The following is a 16,792-nucleotide window of genomic DNA, read 5'->3' on the forward strand; positions in this document are numbered from 1 at the left end:
GAGTTCTGACCTGTAGCAGGTTGCCTTCCGCTTGCTAGCCACTGCCCAATCTAGGAATGGAATGGACAGGCCTCTGCTTGACTCTCCCTCCCATAGACGAGACTGGTAGAGTACTGGAAACTCTCCAGATGCGACCTTGAGAGGGAATGCATTGAACAGTTTCTGTAAAATGAGTAGCAGTTAGATCCTCCCCTCGGCCATCCTGCCCCGAGCTGTGCGCTGCCGGGGGGTTGTGGCCGTACGGCTTCGAGCAGATTGGACATGCAACGGGGAGGGGAGGGGGTCCTCAGGCCTCAGTCTTCCTCTGGGGATGGGCAGAAGAAACTTGGTCTCATAGGAGTGAAGTGGCGCTGGAGCTTGACCTCTAGTCCCAGCCCACGGACATGTGGAGTTCTCGACTCTGGTCTTGAGGCACCTGTCTTATTCATTCATTCATTCATTCATTAGTATTTATTGAGCGCTTACTATGTGCAGAGCGCCGTACTAAGCGCTTGGAATGAACAAGTCGGCAACAGATAGAGACGGTCCCTGCCGTTTGACGGGCTTACGGTCTGATCCGGGGAGACGGACGGGAACGATGGCGATAAATAGAGTCGAGGGGAAGAACATCTCGTAAGAACAATGGCGACTAAATAGAATCGAGGCGATGTACATTTCATTAACAGAATAATAGGGTGATGAAAATATATACAGTCGAGCGGACGAGTACGGTGCCGAGGGGATGGGAAGGGAGAGGGGGAGGAGCAGAGGGAAAGGGGGAAAAGTGGGTTTAGCTGCGGAGAGGTGAAGGGGGGGGTGGTAGAGGGAGAAGAGGGAGAAGGGGAGCTCAGTCTGGGAAGGCCTCTTGGAGGAGGTGAGTCTTAGCGATCCTGAGGGTCTGATCGAGACCACGTCTTCCATTTGGCAACCTTCAATTCACCTATCCTGGAAGGTCCTCCTGACCTGCAACAACTTAAGTCTGTCACGATCGAATTGTACAGTGCTTATTCATTCATTCATTCAATAATATTTATCGAGCGCTTACTATGTGCAGAGCAAGTACTAAGCGCTTGGAATGTACAAATCGGTAACAGATAGAGACGGTCCCTGCCCTCTGACGGGCTTACGGTCTAATCGGGGGAGACGGACACACGAGAACAATAGCGATAAATAGAATCAAGGAAATAAATAGTGCTCTGCGCATCGTAAGCACTCGCTAAATACTACTGAATGAATGAACGATCGATCCACCTGATCCAACCCCAGTGACGCTGGGGGGAACCAGAAACCTCGGCTGGCTTCATCCTGCTGGAAAGTTTTGGACTGGGACAAGTCACTTAGGAAGATGAGTGATAAGATTAGAAGCAGTGTGGTCTAGTGGAAAGAGCACGGCTCTGGCAACCCAAGGACCTGATTTCTAACCCCGACTCCACCACCGCCTGCTGTGTGACCATGGGCAAATCGCATCACTTCTCTGTGCCTCTTTTCCTCATTTACAAAATGGAGATCCAATGCACGTTCTCCCTCCGACTTAGAATGTGAGCCCCATATAGGGTGGGACTGTGTCCAACCCGATAATCTTAGATCTACCCCAGCATTCATTACAGTGCTTAGCCCATAATAAGTGATTAACAAATATCACAAGTGTTATTATTATAGATGCTAATGTCTACTTCTGAAGTCTAGGTAAGAGACTGGGGTTGGGGGGCGGAGAGGGGAAGTAAATGGGGAGGATCAACTTCCAACAACTTTCTGCTGGCGGAAACTTCTGGGATGTAGGGGAAGAGACGGTCTGAGAAAGAGTAGGTCGATCCCATGACCCAGAGGTAGTCACACATAGAAACTCCCTGCTGGGAGCTCTGATTCCAACTCTGCCTCGGAATCAAGCTTCCTGAGGGTTTCAGGCAGATCACAAAACTTGTTACCCCCGAGACTCTTTGCCTTTAAAGCTTGCAAGCAGTTATTTATCCCTTTCCTGCCTCCCCTAATTCTGACAAGATTCACCAACCATTGAGCTTGCAAGGACTCGGAGTACCAACTTCCCAGGATTGGTGAAGAAGATGGAGCCCAAGAGAGATAGGTAGATTCATTCATTCCTTCAACTGTATTTACTGAGCACTTAGTGTGTGCAGAGCACTTTACTGAGCGCTTGGGAATTGCAATACAGCAACAAATAGAGACAAACCCTGCCCATAATGGGCTCACAGTCGAGAAGAGGGGAGACAGACATCAAAACAAGTAAACAAGCATCACGTAGTAAGCGCTTAACAAATACCAACATTATTAGTAGTAGTAGTAGCATTATAAATAAATAGAATTATATACACCTCATTAATGAAAATCAATAGAATTATAATTATAAATATGCACATCTATACACAAGCGCTATGGGGCGGGGAGGGGGAGGAGAGCAAAGGGAGTGAGTCGGGGTGATGGGGACGGAAAGGGGAACAGAGAAAAGGGGGGGCTTAGTCTGGGAAGACCTCCTGGAGGAGGTGAGCCTTTAGTAAGGTTTTGAATGGGGGGAAGTGTGCTTGTTTGGCAGATTTGAGGAGGTAGGGCATTCCAGGCCAGGAGCAGGATGTGGAACAGGGGTCCACGGCAGGACAGGCGAGAATGAGGCCCGGTGAGAAGGTTAGTGCCAGAGGAGTGGAGTGCGCAAGCTGGGATGTAGAAGGAGAGAAGGGAGGTGAGGTAAGAAGGGGCAAGATGACAGAGCTTTGAAGCCAATAGTGAAGAAGTAGATAGATAGATAGATAGATAGATAGATAGATAGATAGATAGATAGATAGATAGATAGATAGATAGATAGATAGACGAAACTCCAGTGGTTGCCCGTCCACCTTCACATCAAATAAAAATTCCTCAGCATTGGCTTTAAAGCACTCCACCACCTTACCCCCTCCTACCTCACCTCACGATTCTCCTTATTCAACCCGGGCCGCACACTTCGTTCCTCTAATATCAAAAATCTTCTCACTGCGCCTCAGCTTCACCTGTCTCGCTGCTAACCCCAGGCTCATGTTCTGCCTCTGACCTGGAATGCCCTCTCCTCAAATCTGACAGACAATTATTCTCCCAACCCTTCAAAGTCTTACGGAAGGCACATCTCCTAGAAGAAATCTTCCCTGACTAAGCCCTCCTTTCCTCTTCTCTCACTGTCTTCTGCATCGCCCTGACTTGCTCCCTCAATTCTTCCCCCCTCCAGCTCTGCAGCATTTGTGTACATATCTGAAACATTTATTTATATCAATGTCTGTCTCCCTATCTAAACTGTGAGCTTGTTGTGAACAGGGAATGTGTCTGTTTTATTGTTGTTTATACTCTTCCAAGTACATAGTACAGTGGTCTGCACACGGTAAGCACTCAATAAATAATATTATAATAATAATAATGGTGGCATTTGTTAAGCACTTACTATGTGCCAAGCACTGTTCTAAGCACTGGGGGGATACATAATAATGATAATGGTGGTATTTGTTAAGCGCTTACTATGTGCAAAGCACTGTTCTAAGTGCTGGGGAGATACTTAGGTGATCAGGTTGTCCCACGTGGGGCTCACAGTTTTAATCCCCATTTTACAGATGAGGTCACTGAGGCACAGAGAAGTTAAGTGCTTGACCAAAGACACACAGCAGACAAGTGGCAGAGCAGGGATTAGAACCCATGACCTCTGACTCCCAAGCCCAGGCTTTTTCCACTGAGTCATGCTGCTTCTAATGTTGGTATTTGTTAAGCGCTTACTATGTGCCGAGCACTGTTCTAAGCACTGGGGTAGACATAGGGGAATCAGTTTGTCCCACGTGGGGCTCACAGTCTTAATCCCCATTTTACAGATGAGGGAACTGAGGCACAGAGAAGTTAAGTGACTTGCCCACAGTCACACAGCCGACAAGTGGCAGAGCTGGGATTCGAACTCATGAGCCCTGACTCCAAAGCCCGTGCTCTTTCCACTGAGCCACGCTGCTTCTCAGTAAATATGGTTGAATGAATAAATAGAGAGAGATAAAGAGAGAGAGAGAGAGAGAGAGAGATAGATAGATAGATAGATAGATAGATAGATAGATAGATAGATAGATAGATAGATAGATAGATATAGATAGATAGATGATTAGACTGTAAGCCCATAATTAGACTGTAAGCCCGTCAATGGGCGGGGACTGTCTCTATCTGTTGTCAATTTGTCCAGTCCAAGTGCTTAGTACAGTGCTCTGCACATAGTAAGGGCTCAATAAATGCTATTGAATGAATACAGCAACAGACACATTCCCTGCCCACAACAAGCTTACAGTCTAGAGACCCATAGTAAGCGCTAGACTGTAAGCTTGTTGTGGGCAGGAAAAGAGTTTACCAACTCTGTTGTACTGTACCCTTCCAAAAGCTAAGTATCGTGCTCTGCACACAGTAAGTGCTCAATAAATGCTAATGATGAACTGATTAAGCATTTGACCTCAGGATTGGCAGGAATGCCAGCTTAGATGATGATAGAAGTATCTGTTAAGCACTTACGGTGTCAAGCACTGTTCTAAACACTGAGATAGGAGGTCGAACAGGAACTGAATCCCCATTTTACATATGAAAAAACTAAGGTACTGTGAAGTGAAGTGACTTATCCAAGGTCCCGCAGCAGACAACTGGCAGAACCAGGATTAGAACCAAGCTCCTCCGGCTCTCAGGCCAGCGCTCTTTCCATTCAAATGACTTCAACTGCCACTTCTCTGCAAATGACTCCCTAATCCACCACACCACCCTATCTTCTCATCTGTTTTACAGTCTCATATTTCTTCCTGCCTTCACTATACAGACGACCCGCTGGCAGCCAAAATCAATCAATCAAAAGCCGAGCCGGTCATTTCCTCTCTTCCTTTCCTAATGTTTCTCCTCCGTGGTCTAAAACATTACCATCCTCCCCGTCCAGAAGTTGGCAACTTTGGGGTCATCTTTAAATCCTCTCTGCCATTTTCTACGTTCAGTGAGTCTCAAAATCTTGCCAAATCAGCCTTTACAATATTTCGCAGATTTGTTTATTCCTCTCCACACTTACAGCTTCCTTCTTCATTTTCAAGACTTGATAACCACACAACTGGATTTCTGCCTTTCTGATTTCCCTGTCTCCAACATTTTCCCTCTTCAGTCTCATTAGACCCAAGAGGGAAAAATCTGCTCGCATTATCTTCCAGTCCCTTCCTCAACAGTCTCCCGTACCTATCCATTTCTCTTCTCGTGAAACAAAATCTTCCATCTATTGACTTTAAGGCTTCCCTCAGCTGTCTCCCTCCTTCTTGGGAAGGCAATAGAACGTAATGGCAAGATCATGGAATTGGGAGTCAGTAGGCCAGGGTTCTAATCCAAATTCGGTAACTGGCCTGATGGGTGACCTTGGGAAAGTCACTTAAATCTCACTGGGCCTCAGTTTCCTCATCTGTAAATTGGGAATAAGATATGTGCTCCCCCCACTGCTTAGATTGTAAGCCCTGTGAGGAACGGGATCTAGGTCTAATGCGAACATCTCTCATCTTCTTCAGTACTTGCTTTATAGTAAGGGCTTAAAAATACTGTATTCCTTTTTATTTTCATTAAATAAAATTCCCATTACCCCCTCTTGCTCTCTGTAGTCCTCCTAAATTAGCCTTCTCCTACCACCTGGCACACAACTCTCGTCTCTGACATCATTCATACCTTTCACCCACCTGGAACCCTCCTCAAATCCCCCAAACTCCACACCTCCCCACTTCCAAGTCTTCCTATAAAATCACCCCCTCCAAGAGAAATTTCCTGATTAATCCCCCCTCCTCCCTAGATATTTCATCACATTGTGTGCCAAACACCGTACTAAGCTCTGGGGCAGTTACAAGATGATCAGGTCAGACACGGTCTAAAACCTCAGACTGCACCAGTTTTTCCTACCAGCCAACTTGCAACCCATGTTGCATCATCATCATAATAATAGTGCAATCTGTTAAGCACTTACGATGTGCCAGGGACTGTACTAAGCGCTGGGGTGGACGCAAGCAAATCAGGTTGGACACGGACCCCGTCATTCATTCATTCATTCAATAGTATTTATTTAGCGCTCACTATGTGCAGAGCACTGTACTAAGCGCTGGGAATGTACAATTCGGCAAGAGATAGAGACAATCCCTGCCCAATAACGGGCTCACAGTCTGAACGGGGGAGACAGAGAGCAAAGCAAAACAGAACAAAACAAAACAAGACAACATCATCAAGATAAATAGAATCAAGGCGATATACATCTCATTAACAAAATAAATAGGGTAATAAAAAATATATACAAATGAGCGTAGTGCTAAGGGGAGGGGAAGGGGAAAGAACAGAGGGTGGGAAGGAGGGAGGGGAGGGGGAGCAGAGGGAAAGTGGGGGGCTCAGTCTGGGGGCTCAATCTGTCCTGCATAGGGCTCACAGCCTTAATCCCCATTTTACAGATGAGGTAACTGAAGCCCAGAGAAGTGACTTGCCCATGATCACACATCAGACAAGGGGCAGAGCGGGGATTAGAACCCACGACCTTCTGACTCCCAGGCCTTTGCAAACTATCATCACAAGTGCGGAACAAAGCAAAGGGCCTGTCCGGCAGGAAGGAATAATAACGATAACCACGGCATTTGTTAAGTACTCATTACGGACCAAGCGCTGTGCTGAGCGCTGCGGTGGGCACGAGAAGATGCCTGTCCTGCATAGGCTCACTGTCTAAACAGGAGGGACAGGAGGTACCGAATCCCCATTTTGTTGATGAGGAAACTGAGACCCAGAGAAGGTAAGTGACTTGCCTAAGGTCACACAACAGGAAGGTGGCAGAGCCAGAATTAGAACTCAAGTCCTCTGACTCCCACGCCTGCCCTCTTTCCATTAGGCCACTCTGTTTCTCATACCTACCTCCTCTTCACTGTTAGTTAAGCAGTGCTCACCTGAATGGCAATTATTGTAAAGTTTCAAAATATGGTATATAAGTGATCCTCATCATGACATTCACTCCCATGGATACAATTTCACCGTTCGCAGTGTGGCCTTCGAACTACAGGTCGACTCAATATTTATGAATGGCTCACATGGATTGTTATCATCGGTATCTGTGTTCTCAAACTTGTACCCAGCTCGTTATGGGCAGGGAATGTGTCTGTTGTTATTTTGTACTCTCCCAAGTGCTTAGTACAGTGCCCTGCACACAGTAGGTGCTCAATAAATACGATTGAATGAGTACATTTGGGAATTTTTGCCTGTTCTTCACTCCCATTAAGCTGTAAACTCCTCGAGGGTGAGAACCACATCTTCTGATTCTGCAATTCTAGAGAAGCAGCGTGGCTCAGTGGAAAGAGCCGGGGCTTGGGAGTCAGAGGTCATGGGTTCGAATCCCGGCTCTGCCACCTGTCAGCTGTGTGAAATGGGGATTAACTGTGAGCCTCACGTGGGACTACCCGATTACCCTGTATCTACCTCAGCGCTTAGAACAGTGCTCTGCACATAGTAAGCACTTAACAAATACCAAAATTATTAAATCTGTCCCCTAGCCTCTAATAAGGAGTCACTTGAGAATGAGACCACCAGTGGAAAGACCACAGGAGTGGGAGTCGGAGGACTTGGGTTCTAGTCTCAGTTCTGTCACTTGCCTGTTGTGTGACCTTGGGAAAGTCACTTAATTGTTCCGTGCCTCAGTTTCCCTATCTTTAAAATAAGAATTAAATATTTGTTCTGACATCCCCCTTGGAATGGGAGCTCCATGAGGGGTTACATCTGACCTGATTATCTTGTTTAACAATAATAATAATAATAGTATCTGTGAGGCACTTACTGTGTGCCAGGCACTGAACAAAGCACTGGGGTGGACACAAGCAAATCAGATTGCACACAGTGCCTGTCCCATGTAGGGCTCACAGTCTCAATCTCCATTTTATAGATGTGGTAACTGAGGCACGGAGAAGTAAAGTGACTTACCCGTGGTCACACATCAGACAAGTGGCAGAGGGAGGATTAGAACCCACCACCTTCTGACTCCTAGGCCCGGGCTTTATCCACTATGCCTTGCTGCTTCTCGCCAGGGCTTGGCACATAGCAAGCATTTAAAAAACATCATTACTATAAATAACCTGTGAGCCCCATGTGAGACAGTATGTGATGATCCTGTATCTATCCCAGAGAAGCAGCGTGGCTCGGGGAAAGAGCCTGCGTTTGGGTATCAGAGATCATGGGTTCGAATCCAGCCTCTGCACTTGTCAGCTGTGTGACTGTGGGCAAGTCACTTAACTTCTCTGGGCCTCAGTTACCTCATCTGTAAAATGGGATTAAGACAGTTAGCCTCATGTGGGACAACCTGATTACCTTGTGTCTCCCCCAGCGCTTAGAACAGTGCTCCGCACATAGTAAGCGCTTAACAAATACCAACATTATTACTATTATTTAATGCAATGTTTGGCCCATAGTGAGCGCTTAACAAATACCACTATTATTATTATCATCATTATGATTGTTGTTGTTGGTATCATCATCATTAATCTTTAGTCTATTGAAAGATGTTGGTGAGGCTGGAAAGAGAAACTGAGTCTCTTAGCCTAGCAGAGCACAGTGCTCCTAAAACTCAGGACTGAAAGTGAGTTCTGTCAGAGAATGGGGTTTATTTATGGCCAACTTTCCAAACTCGTTGATTACTCCAGCAGCTGCGACAAGGGAGAAGTGTCACTTCTCATTTCTTCCTACTAGGTGGAGAAGCAGCCGAACAAGATTTAGAAAAGACCTTTCAACCGGCCCAATTGAAATGTTTTCCTTGTCCGAGACTTGGCCGGTTCCCATCTAAGTCTCTCAAATATCCTTCCCGGCAAATAAAGGAGTCCTAAAGGACAAATGTTCTACCGTCTGCTAGAGAGTGGCAAGCCATGAGCCTAGAGCAATTAGCATTTGCATTATCTTCGTAGAAAGAGATTTATAGCTGTGCTCCGTCACCAGTTATCTTTCAGAGAGCTCAGGTTCAGACCCCTTGTCCCTCTGTCGACTAGGATTTGTCCGCTTGGGAAGTTACTGGAAGAGAAGACGACGCGATGTTAATTTGAATTATAGTGAGATGAAAATCCATTCACGAAGATTACCTTCGACGGGCTCGATTTCTGCTGCTAAGATCTGACCCGGAGTCACTAACGCACACCGGCTCACTCACGCTTACTTCCAAAGGGAATGGCTCTTGGCTTAGTAATACTGCCTTGATTTGAAATTGGATAGCCAAGATCTCAAGGTAGGGGAAACTGTTTGAGTTCAGCGGGGAAAATATGCTGAGGTAGTATAAAAGCTCTAAAAGCTTTACATTTTATTAAATTCATTGACTAACCAGTGCAGTGCAATCTCTCCATCATTCTTACCTGAAGCACTTTTGGGGAAGGGGAAGAGAGCGATGGGAGTTGGGAGTTAGGCGGGGAGGGAAGAGAAAATCTTAAGGACCACATTTTTATTAATATTCCACTTCCATTTTAATGCTAGTCCTCTTTAAAGGACGGTTGAAGATGAACGAATTAAATGTTCATCGGAAACCTGGAAAACCACCAGAGGCATCGTTGGTTTTTGCATACAATATATAATCCTTTTATTCTGTTTAAAAGAAAAGTTTTCTCCCACCCTGAAAAATAGCGGAATTAAAGTCCTACGTTCCACAAACAATAAAAAGAATACCGGTATGACCTCCACATAATTTTTATATAGAAAGTTGAGTTACTTTAAATGTCACTGAGTAGCACTGGCAGAATGATTAGATTATGAGATTTGCCTTGAGTCTAAACTGCAGAATAACATCTTCCAAACATTTATCTTAGGGACGGTCATGTCCTCCCAGTGTTTTCTTATCACTTGAGGGCACTCCCAGGACAGTAAGTAGGAAGGGATGTCAGGTGACATGTTTAGCATCAATTAGCATTTTTATAAATTGATGTCTCATTCACAATGCAAAGTCCCGAAGGATAGACTAGAAACATAAGGAAGCAATTACACAGGTATCGATTACAAATCAAGCTAATTACAATATACATTTTATTTAAAGTTGCACATCAACTGACCTGTGTTTCAAGAGCTCACATAATGTACCGAAGAGGTTTAGAGGGAAATGTAATCGAATTTTTCATAAAGACGACAAGGATCTATCTCAATTTTACTGATGAAGTCACTGGAAGAAAGAAGAGTTCCGCACAAGGTGACCCTACAAGTGAACTTTACTGGCAAAACTGGTCACCCAGGCTCTGACCAAAGTGGCTATTCCGTTCCTGCCTCTTGGCTGGCTATGTTATAAACCCAGAGCAGGTTTTTCCATGGAAGGATAAAGTTGTGAATTGCTCTCTGGATCATTTAGAACCAAATCCACCCTTGCTTCCTCCAGAAACAGTCCTGAATTTCAAGAGACAGGAAGGTAGTGAGAAGCAGTGTGGCTTAATGGAAAGAGCACGGGCTTGGGAGTCAGAGGTAGCGAGTTCTAATCCTGGCTCTGCCACTTGCCAGCTGTGTGACTTTGAACAAGTCACTTAACTTCTCTGTGCCTCAGGTGCCTCATCTGTAAAATGGGGATTAAGGCTGTGAGCCCCATGTGAGACAACCTGATTACCTTGTATCTACCCCAGGGCTTAGAACAGTGCTTGGCCCATAGTAAGTGCCCAACAAATACCATCACCATTATTATTATTACTTTTTCTCTTCCTGTTGATCCAAAGTCACTCCTGGAGGTACCCAGCTCCGTCTGGAAGTACGAATAAAAGTTAATAATTGAGGTGTTTTTGAAGTGCTTACTGTGTGCCAAGCACTGTACTAAGCACAGGGGCTGATTCGAGTTAATCAGGTCCTACTTGGGGTCTCACATTCTAAGTAGGAGGGAGAGCGGGTATTTAATCCCCATTTTGAAGATGAGGGAGCCAAGGTATGGAGAAGTGAAGTGATTTACCCAAGTTCACACAACAGGCACATAGCAGAGCCAGAATTAGAACCCAGGTGGTCTGACTTACAGGCCTGTGTTTTTTTCACTAGGCCAGGCTGCTTCTATTACTAATAATAGTATTAGTAATAATAGTAATAGTAGTAGTAGTAGTAATAATAGCAGAGCTGGCCTATAATTTGAAGATGACACTGTCAGCGATGAGTGTCTGCGATAGCACGTGGCCACTGGAAGCAATATAATAATGTTGGTATTTGTTAAGCGCTTACTATGTGCAGAGCACTGTTCTAAGTGCCGGGGGAGATACAGGGTGATCAGGTTGCCCCACATGGGGCTCACAGTTTTAATCCCCATTTTGCAGATGAGGGAAGTGAGGCACAGAGAAGTGAAATGACTTGCCCACAGTCACACAGCTGACAAGTGGCAGGGTGGGATAATAGATAGTATACAATTTGAATAATCTACACCTGGATAATTAGGAATTCAAATCTGAAAGGAGTAGGTAGTAGAGCAGGAGGTGGAGAGCAGCATGGGGTGGTGGATAGAGCAAAGGCCTGGGAGTCAGAAGGTCATGGGTTCTAATCCTTGCTCTGTCACTTGTCTGCTGTATGACCTCGGGCAAGTCACATCACTTCTCTGGGCCTCAGTTACCTCATCTGTAAGATAGGGATTAAGACTGTGAGCCCCATCTGGAACAGGGACTGTATCCAACTGGATTTGCCTGTATCCACTCCATGGCTTAGTAGAGGGACTGACCCCTAATAAGCACTTAACAAATACCATCGTTATTCTTATTATTAGGAGAGGAAGAGGAGAAGGAGAAAGGGAAGGAGTAGAATCGTCATACTTATTTCTTGAGCACACACTGGGTACAGTGCATTATACTAAGTGTTTGGGAAAGCTCGACACAATCACAAAACACATTCCTTGCCCGCTCCACCTACATGCAAGGTGACTGCTTAATAGAGTCTTGAGATTGGATCTAGTTTTATTAGCTTAATTAGCATTATGACTATCCCCGTGTCCTCAAATAGGCAAAGAAATTAGTTTCTTCAGGATGCATATTCTGTGTTCTGGCTAGATAGCTTCACCACCTGTTTATCACCACCAAAGCTCCCAGAATCCTGACTCCTCCTTTCTCCCTTAACAGCCCCCCAGGGCTGGTGGGAGCAGAGACCAATATCTTCTCCCACCTTGGTTGAAGATCAGTGCAGACCTCAGCCTTCTGTCAACGCTCCCTAATTGAAGTGAATTTAGCACGCTTTTCTTCACCAACTGGTCCAAACTTGGGGGCTGAAATCTTCCAGGACCCTCAGCTCGAAAGCCTCTCTTGAGACAAGGTTCTCTGCAGTTCATCACCCTCATCCCACAGACTATCACTCTCCCCACGTTCAAAACCTTATTAAAAGCACATCTCCTCCAAGAAGCCTTCCCTGACTAGACCCTCATTTCCTCTTCTCCCCATCCTTTTCTCCATTGCCCTCGCACTTGGAACTGCACCATTTACTCCTTCAGCATCACAGCACTTATGTACACATATTCAACCTGTCACCAAATCCTGCTGATTCTACCTTCATAGCAGTGCTAAAACCCACCCTTTCCCCTCCATCCAGATTGCTACCATGCTGATCCAAGCACTCATCCTATCCCGCCTTGACTATTCCATCAGCCTCCTCGCCGACCTCCGGACTTCTTATCTCTCCCAACTCCAGTACGTACTTCACTCTGCTGAATGGATCGTTTATCAACAAAAACATTCAGTCCATGTCTTCCCACTCCTCGAGAATCTCCAATGGCTGCCCGTACACTTCATCAACAAACAGAACCTCCTTACCTGTGGCGTTAAAGCATGCAATCATCTCAGCCCATCCTACCTCACCTCACTGATCTCGTACTACAGCTCAGCACTCACACTCTGTTGCTCTAGCACCAGTTTTTGCACTGTGTCCCAGTCTCGTCTATCTCACTGCCAACCCCTTTCCCGTACCCTCTCCCTAGCCTGGAACTCCCTCCCCAACCACATATGCCAGACCACCACTCTCCCCACCTTCAAAGCATTACTAAGTTCACATCTCTTCCAAGATGACTTCCTCCATTAAGCAGCTTGGCTCACAGGAAAGAGCCCGGGCTTGGGAGTCAGAGTTCATAGGTTCGAATCCCGGCTCTGCCTCTTGTCAGCTGTGTGACTGTGGGCAAGTCACTTCACTTCTCTGGGCCTCAGTTCCCTCATCTGGAAAATGGGGATTAACTGTGAGTCTCACGTGGGACAACCTGATTACCCTGTATCTACCCCAGTGCTTAGAACAGTGCTCTGCACATAGTAAGCGCTTAACAAATACCAACATTATTATTATTATTTTCCCAGCTTGCACTCCCTTCTGTATCATCTATGCAGTTGGATCTCTGACCCTTGGACATTTGATATTTGTCCCACTTCCAACACCACAATACTTACATTATATGTTGTAAATTACTTATTTATTCATATTAATGTCTATCTCCCAGGGAATGTGTCTGCTAATTCTAGTATATTGTACTCTTCCAAGTACTTAATACAGTGCTCTGCACATAGTAAGCACTTAATAAACACCACTGATTGATTGATATCCATAATTTATTTATATTCACGTCTGTCTCCCCCTCTAGACACTAAGCTCAATGTGGGCGGGGAATGTGTATACTAACTCCGGTATATTGTACTCTCCCAAGCATTTAGTACAGCACTCTGCATACAATAAATGCTCAATAAATTTGATTGACTGATTTATCATCAGAGCTCTGCAGTTCAAACTTGATAGGGCTGGCCTTGTGCTTGGGCTATTAGACCTGCTAAAGGATCATAACCACCAACCAAACCGCACCAAGTAGGCCCAAATCTCTTTATATCCAAAAACACTCTCCACTTGGTTGCCTCAGATCAAAAATGAGCTCTTAAGTAACCTTCAGTGAGTAAGCGCTAAATGTTAACGAATGACGGTAACTTGAAGTAATCAAAGCTGGATCTGACGTTTACTGCAAGCTACTTGAAGGTAGTGATCATGGGCCCAGTCTCTGTTCTACTGCATCAAGCATTTGGCATAAGCGCTTCACACTCAGAAGGCATTCAATAAATTCCCTGAGTGGTGTCTATGAGCAATTGAGAAAACATCCCAGCTGGTTCCTTCAGTCCTTAACTTCTGTTTCATCCAATCCCCCCTACCCCTTCCCCGCCCCCAATACACACCATAATTATTAGGTGAGTCCAACTCTCTGCTAAAGTAGAGCATAGAAAAAGTTAGTTGTGAGACAAACGTTTTGGTATCTCTCTGGTGGTGCCTTTCACTCTCCCACTCACGCCACATCCGTAGGAAGTTGGAGGGAATTATCTATTCACTTTTCCTGCTTCTTTGGATTTGGGAGTTAAAAGAAAGGCCAGATAAGTAATCTTAGGCTCATTCACACTCCGGGAGTAGTAATGGTGTATTTATTGTTTTAGGTACTCATTAAGCCTTGCAATATACCAGGCACTAGACTAAACTCTGAGGTAGATACAAATCAGGTTGGACATATTCTACATCCCCGTAGCCTTAATCCCCATTTTACAAATGAGGTAACTGAGGCACAAAGAAGTTACTTGACTTGGCCAAGGTCACACATTTTTTAAGTGCTTACTGAGGACAGGGCAAGTGTACGCAAGTGGAAATAAGACCCGGATCCCGTCTCTCGAGGGGCTCACAATCTAGGAATCTCAGCTCCTTTGAGACCAAATAGGGAGTTTCTCAGCTCCTTCCCATCCACTTTCTTCAGGATGCCTGGGCTGCCTACTTTACGCTTTCCCCTCACTTGCCATAGGAGTGAAAAGCTTGCCCTGGAGAACATTTCCCACTTTTTTATGGCTTTTTAAACACTTAGTATGTGTCAGGCACTGTACTAAGCCCGGGGGAAGGTATAAAATGATTAGATTGGACACAATCCATGTCTGACATAGGGCTCATAGTTTTGCATGTAAAATTATACTTGTTGGTTGCTCTGCATGGTCAATGAGATGCATACATGATTCAGTTTCCAAATTTTATTCCGCAGAATAGTCAAACATCATACCTCCAGAGTTGATTAGTGTAAGAACCCAAGATATTTTTTGAGTTATATTTAAACCCAAACAATAGGTGCCCCCTCCCCAGTTTACATGCACATTTCAATCACTGGCATAGACATCTTGATTCCCAGGTAAGGTCATTTTAGGCACCAGAGCTTGTTGACACACTCTCAATGGTCGGCAGTAAAATTCAGCCCAGGTTACAACCGGGTTTTCTAACCCAGAAGGTACTTTTCACACTGGTATTTTGAAAGTTTTCTTCTGAGTTCCTCAAAATGGTTTTACTTCTGCTAAGGAAATGTTTCCAACAAATGGCAGGTTGCTTCAACTCGATTATTGCAGTTTCATTACACTGCTTTCCACAATAGCCAATCCCCATTTTACAGATGAGGTAACGGAGGCACAGAGAAGTTAAGTGACTTGCCACGGTCACACAGCAGACAGGTGGCTGAGCCAGGATTAAAACCCAAGTTTTCTGACTCCCAGGCCCCACCTCTATCCATTAGGCCATGCTGTTTCTCTACTTCCTAAATTCCTCCAGGTAACCAACTGGAAGTCCCCTGTGATCCTTTCCAAATCACACAACCATCACTTTCAGGCCAGAGAAAAAGCTAAAGCATTTAGCGGAAGACCCTTCCCAGATGTTCTCCAATTGATTAACTGCAAAGCTGAGGTATAATAGCCCAGTACACGAGATTGGGGAATTGTAACTTGCAGCTCTTCAGCTGTCTGACACTGTTTATTGATTGGAAAAACAGATTGGTGCTCTTGATAGTGTAACAGAATATTTTAATTTCTGCAGTACATAGCATCTGACCTTCAGGCCATTAGGTTAAATTGAATCCCCACAAGCACAGCAAGAATCCTAGCAAAGTAAAAAAAATCAACCAAAAGAATCTTTAACTGAAACATCTGAACTGGGATTATTTTTGAGCTCCCTTTCATAAAACATTAGGAGAGTTTTATAGAGCGAAATGACTATACATTGCCCACCTCTTATGGGACCTGCTACTTTCACACAGAGTAGGAACCCAATGATCTTACAAACTGGGGTTCATTTGAGGGGGTTAATAATAATAATGTTGGTATTTGTTAAGCGCTTACTATGTGTCGAGCACTGTTCTAAGCGCTGGGGTAGACACGGGGGAATCAGGTTGTCCCACGTGGGGCTCACAATCTCAATCCCCATTTTACAGATGAGGTAACCGAGGCACCGAGAAGTTAAGTGACTTGCCCAAAGTCACACAGCTGACAAGTGGCCGAGCAGGGGAAAGTGGAGAGGGGATGTGAGAAAAGTCTAGCCTATCTCCCTAATCCCCGACTGAGAGAGATTATTATTATTATTATCATTGTTGTTGTTGTGTTGTCAAGTGCTTATTCTGTGTCAAGGACTGTTCTAAACACTGGGGTAAATATAAACTAATCAGGCTGGACACAGTCTCCATCTTATGTGGAGCTTACAGTCTTAATCCCCATTTTACATATGGGGTAACAGAGGTTTAGAGAAGTTAAAAGAGATTTGTTCAAGGTTACACAGTAGGCATATGGGGGAGTTGGGATATTGGGATAAGAACCCAAGTCCTTTGACTCCCAAGCTTGTGTTCTTTCTACTAAATAGGTTGCCTTCCAAAACAAGATGCAGCCGAACTGGTACATCAGAGATTGCATTTCCTGCTGCCTCTAAAAGGAGTTTGGCGACAGATTGTTCCGAAGCCAGCGTCAGTTCTACCTGATACACCCCACCCCCATAGCACTTACGTTCATATCCTAAAATTATATACTATAAATTATTTATATTAATAATGCCTGAGCGCCCCTCTAGACTG

General features: G+C 45.0%; 1 protein-coding gene and 1 non-coding gene across 2 annotated transcripts in view; both read right to left on the reverse strand.

Moving 5' to 3' along the window:
- The window catches only part of LOC100681967 (heparan-alpha-glucosaminide N-acetyltransferase-like), a 377,018-nt gene that overhangs the window by 239,279 nt on the left and 120,947 nt on the right, over positions 1–16,792 (reverse strand).
- Positions 9–146, reverse strand: LOC114810496. The gene has a single exon (XR_003758195.1). It is a non-coding gene; the product is annotated as a small nucleolar RNA SNORA7 (small nucleolar RNA).

This window comes from Ornithorhynchus anatinus, chromosome 3 (assembly GCF_004115215.2).
Source record: "Ornithorhynchus anatinus isolate Pmale09 chromosome 3, mOrnAna1.pri.v4, whole genome shotgun sequence".
Lineage (NCBI taxonomy): Eukaryota > Metazoa > Chordata > Mammalia > Monotremata > Ornithorhynchidae > Ornithorhynchus > Ornithorhynchus anatinus.